We start from the raw sequence: 5,742 nt of genomic DNA, 5'->3' as shown, positions 1-5,742 counted from the left end.
ACACCAGTCTGAGCGGATACTGCGATGCTGATTGGGCAGGTTCTGTGGATGATCGCCGAAGTACAAGTGGAGGATGCTTCTTTATGGGCAACAACCTAATTTCATGGCATAGCAAGAAGTAGAACAGTGTCTCACTGTCAACCGCTAAGGCAGAATACATTGCCTTGGGCAGCTGTTGTACACAGCTCCTGTGGATGCGTCAAATTTCCTCTGACTATGGTATGGATTCTGACATTTTGTTAATTCATTGTGATAATTTGAGTGCTATAAACATCTCTAAGAATCCTGTCCAGCATTCTAGAACAAAACACATAGATATTAGACACCACATTGCTCGTGAACTTGTTGAGGCGAAACTGATTGAGATAGACCATGTGAGCACTGATTTTCAACTGGCTGATTTGTTTACTAAGCCTCTGGACTTCAACAGATTCATATATCTGAGGAAGTCCATTGGTGTCTGTGAATTCTAATTATTTCTCTGAGTTGTGTTGGTCTAACCCAGGAACTGGAGCTAGAACAGATCATAGAAATCCTGGAATATATAGAAGATCAACATCTGAAAGAGTGTGGGAAATAGCTGCCTGTCATGCCGGTCTGTCCATCCTGTTAAACGTTGTCATGATTAAGGAGGTCAAAGAGCTGTGAAGAGACATGCACAATCATTCGAAGGTTTAATAACCTAAGAAATGATGAGTTCCAAATCAGTGGCTGACACAATCAAATGATGTCACTGAAGCTCAAGATGCTGAAGCAGTCATCATAAGGCTGTTTGGAGAAAAAAAAAAAAAAAAAACAAAAACAAAAAAATATTTTTTGTGCTCTTCAAAGAGATGAACTCCAGCTGCCTTAACATGTTGGGATGGACTGGAGACTAAAGGCATGCCAGTGTGAAAGACTACCCACATGCAACAGTCCTCTGATCTTCGACAATTCAAGAGGTTGTGATAGTTTCTAGTGAAGATTCTGAACAAGTGGCTGATACGACAAAGGTCTGGTTAGTATTCTGTCTTCTGCACTGTTTAATTTTTAACAAAAAAAAATATATATATTTAATGCTCATGTGTGGTTAATTCTCAGTCAGGGTCCCTCAGAATCTGTCATTAGTGGCTGTGTGTATCTGTGTGTTTAATTCATGAATCTGTTAATTTGGATTGAAAAAGAGGAAGAATGAGATTTATTAATGCATTAATATTAATTGTGATTGACTGAATTAACGATTGAATGCAGTCAAATGAGGAAATAGATGCAGTGTACACTGATGTTTAATTAAGTGGTTTCAGGAAATCTTTAATGTTTTGGGCCGAGATTGTGCAGCCTATTGAGACTCACGGAGGTGTATCAAAAGGAGCAGCTAGGGTTTTGGCGTTTTCCTCATCACCTTTGCGATTTCAATCATGTGTCGATTAATCTTCTGCTCAAATCTCTCTCTTCTTCGTTCGATCAACGCTCTATCAACCATGAAGTCCATCTTTAGTTGTTTCCACTATGACTCCAGCTCAGATGAGGAGCTTCACACTCCACCGTCTTCGTTGCCTCCGCCCACTCCACATGCTCCGATCGATCCCGCGACTGCCATGGTGGTTTACCAGCCTCAGGAGGAGTCTGTCACTGCATCACCGACTCGGGTGGATCAAGTTCCCTCGCCTTCTCACGGGAACCAAGAGACCTGCGACTCCTCGTCTTCTCCGCCGAGAGAGGTGACTTCTCGATTTCCGGTGGTAGATCTTACCGGTGATGCGCCTGCACCTGTCCTGCCGTCTCAAGGAGTCTCATCCCGTTTACGCAAAAGACAACCGCCAGCTGATCTAGACAGTCGTGACTTCAAGCGTCCATCTCTCCACAAAGATAAGGGCACATCCACCACATCCCGCGGAGCCTCGTCAAAGGATTTCGATGCCAAACGGTTCATCTCCTCAGAAGCTGTTCGACAATATGGGTTCTTTGCCTCTCAAACGCTTGCTCCAGAGGTCTGTTATCCACTCGATGCGGCAGACAAGACTAGAGAGTTCATAGACAACGTTGGGCTGCTTAAAACCGTTACTCAGATTGGCTCGTACGACTTGGAGGTGGTCTATGAATTCTGGGCGAATCTTCCAATGGTCAAGATTGAGGGGGAGTCTGTCGACGTGCTCGTCCGAGACTGGGTCTATGAGTTCTCTCCAAGCCGTATCAATGCCCTGTTTGGTCTGAAGTCTGTGGATGTGCGCGAACAGAGATTGCAGACGGCTGCAATTCTGGAGGAGGATCTGGCTCTGTTTCTCTCTGATGGAAGAGTCAAATCCTGCAAGCAGCTGGTGTCCACTGCAATTAAGAACCCGGTGATCAAGGATCTGCATCGGATCTGCTGTAGCAACTGGTCTCCCACGGTGAACACGGGGTACATCTCGACGAATAGGGCTCTGGTGATCTACATGATCATGCATGGGATCTCGTTTGATTTTGGACGGGTGATCTACGATCAGATCATTCAACTAGGGTTGCAAGCTCAGTCTGGCTTCCGGTTGCCGTTTCCCAGCCTTATCTATCAGCTGATGACTGCTCAGAGACCTGTTCCGAGTTTGTCTTCAAAAGATGCAAAGAAGGCAAAGGGGAAGAAGACAGCATCCGTCCCTGTTGACCCTGTTTCTCCAAAAGGGTCATCTGCAGAGCGCAAAGCCATCCGGTTGGCAATTAAGATCCTGCAAGATGCTTTGTACGCTGGTAAGTAGTTTCTCACTTTGCGATTCGTTTCAATTTCTGGTTTAGTTTCTTGGTATTTTTGACTAAACTGTGCGAAACAAGCAGGGGGAGATGAGTCTGTTTCAGAGGCCTGAGGGGAAGATTAAGCTATGGGGGAGCAGTTGTTGTTGTTGCTCATTGTTTTTGTGATTTTATGTGTTTCTCCCCTGTTTAAAACTTGAGACTTGTTTTATTTTTGTTTCTGTTTTGGCTTTGAACAATTTATTTTTACAAGTCTTTATCGGTTAACCGTCTTGAGTTGATTGCTGGAATATTTTGCTACTACGGTTGTGTTTTTGTCTTGGCTGTGTTGTTTGTGTATTTTCAGGGTTAATGCTGCAGTTGCTTGTGTGGCAAGATTCAGTCAAAAAGGGGGAGATTGAAAGTGCATCAGAGCTCTGAAGGTGACAGGAGCTTGTGAAGTGTCTCAGAGTGCTGATATGCTGATGTGGCAAGTGGGCTGACGTGGAAGAAGATTATGGAAGTCGTGATAAGAAGCGTGAGAAGGAAGGAAGAAGAAGATCAAGATATACGCGAAGATATTGAGGGTATATTTGATCGAGAGAGTTAAGGGAGGATATTTCTTAGGATAAGGAATATTTCCTTTTACTTAGGGATTCACAAAGATCTAGGTTAGAGATCGTGTGTGTGAGGGGTTTAAAGAGACGAGGGCTAGCCGCAAAAAGTGTCAGCACTCGTGGATAAAAGTTGTGAGTTTTTGTAAACCTTCAAGCAATCGAAAAAAAGGCTTTGAAGGTGAGTGTGTTCATTTTACTCTTTTAGATCTTCACAGGGTGTTGTGATAGATAGACAAGAGAGTAGGCTTAGATTCATAACTTGTAAAAAGGAGTTTTTATAAGTTTGAATAAAAGCGTTTGCTTGGCACGTTTCCAAGCAGTTTGAGTGATTTGTTGTCCTCTATACCTTTACAATTATTTCCACATAGAAGCAAAATTATACATTTTCATAGTGTGTATACAATACAAACACAAGGTACGAATCAACAAGAATCAGAATAAGTGAAAAGACTACTCACACAATGTTCCACGCAACGTTAAGTCAAATATACAGAAACGAAACAAAAAATGAGGAGTTACAAACTTTGGTAAAGCTAAACATCGCATAAATTGAAGTAAGCTTACCTGTTGACGAACAGAAGCAAGAATAGTAGCATTAACCCGGCGAAGTTCACTACGAATCTTATGAGAAAGTTCCTGTGTTACATAAAGAATACACAAAGAGAACTCTTTACGAATGATAATGAAAAAAAAAAAGACAAATCGATAAGAAAAAATAAAAGAAGGAAATGATATCTTGAGATATAAGCTTTAAGAGAAACTAACCACTGAAGCACATGTAGCATCAGCAAGATCCTCAAAAGCTCGAGTTTCCAAGTCACTCTGGGGTAGTGATTGCCAGAACAAAAATAAGTTTCAGAGGTATATATTAATTATTGAGGTATTTGTGTTTTTAGTACGTTTTTGGAAAGTAATAAGCAAATTAGTACGTTTCCTATCCCCTTTATAATAAAACGGAAGTACACAACATTGTTTTGGTAAACTTTATAATTTTAATAAATGGTTACAAATAGGTTATACATAAATTATAAATTAATCCATATATTAATTGTAACCAATAAAACCTTGATTGTAACAGAAAATTTTAAATGGGTTATTCCAAATTGATAGTTCATGGATATTCCAAACTTTATTTTCGGAAGATCACGTATATAGTTTCAAATATCTAGAATCACAATATCACCAATTTATTTTCTACAGATTTTATTGATAAACCACATCAATAAAAAAGTTATTAAGGGATAAAAATATACTCTTAATCATAAAAAAAGAATCAAATCTCGCTAATTTAACAAGATTAATCGTGATCTTCGGGATCATATTCAGAAATTAAAAATTAAACCTTAATGCTAGATTAGAGCCGTGTTAGAGCACGGGTTGAAATTTCTTTTATTATATCATAATTTTAGAATAAAATATAATTTATATGATTGATTTTAAAAGTTTTTCAAGTCCTAATCTAGCATTAATCGTGATCTTTGGAATCGTATTTTATTCTAAAATTATGATATAAATAAAAAAATTCAACCCGTGCTCTAGCACGGGTCCTAATCTAGTTCACAATTATACAAATAGTATGTTTCTCACTGTAGCAACTAGCAACGTGAGACTTTAGTTTTTTCCTTTTTTTCTTTTTTTAATTATTTTAGTATCATACCCCTCATGTTTAATTAGTCAAATACTTGATAATATATTTTTTTTTTCTAATTTTTTTTAGATATAAAAAATCTGTGTTTTTTTCTTTATAATTTGATATGCATTTTGTTTGATGGTTTTATTTGATAATATTTAATATTTTTTACAAATTTTATATTCGTACAAATTTGAAGGGTATTTTTGTCTTTTCATATATGGCATAAAATTGAAAGTGGCAGTTTTGAAAATGAAAATTAGAAAGTGGCATTTTCCACAACTTTTGTTTGGAAAGTGACATTTCTAATGTGGACAAACATAAGCTAGTATGGTAGCATCAATCCGCTTAGTTTCGTGATGAATCTTTTGCATAAGTGGCTTAGCGCCAAGTAGATATGCTTCTGAAAGAGAAAAAACACCCATATTTTTGAGAAATCTAAACAAATCACAAAGAAATCAACAAAATTCTCTGTAATTTGGGTTTTTGAGTGTGTGAACAAATAATCAAAATGTACAAAAGAATCACCAGCTGTGAACATCTTTGGTTGATGAGAGAGAGAGCGAGAGTCTGCTATAAAAAACAATTTTGAAAACCCTAAAGAACCTGGAAACAAAGCAAGTCCACAAAATCTCCAACTTAAAAAGCCTCTTCTTCCTTTGATAATATATAGTATCAAAGTATTAACAATTGTCAAACAGAGGAGAGAGGAAGAGCTGGGCTCATATAAATAAAAAAATTTTTGTTTCTTTCCCATTAAACAAAAACTTAATCAAATACTAATATATTTTTAGTCAAATAAAGTCCTCAACA

At 38.1% G+C, this 5,742-nt stretch overlaps 1 pseudogene; it reads right to left on the bottom strand.

Moving 5' to 3' along the window:
- The window catches only part of LOC104759934, a 21,481-nt pseudogene extending 16,127 nt beyond the window's left edge, over nt 1–5,354 (bottom strand).

Source organism: Camelina sativa, chromosome 17 (genome assembly GCF_000633955.1).
Source record: "Camelina sativa cultivar DH55 chromosome 17, Cs, whole genome shotgun sequence".
Taxonomy (NCBI): Eukaryota; Viridiplantae; Streptophyta; class Magnoliopsida; order Brassicales; family Brassicaceae; genus Camelina; species Camelina sativa.
Note: the sequence above shows the minus strand (reverse complement) of the source record. Positions and strands in the feature narration are given on the sequence as shown.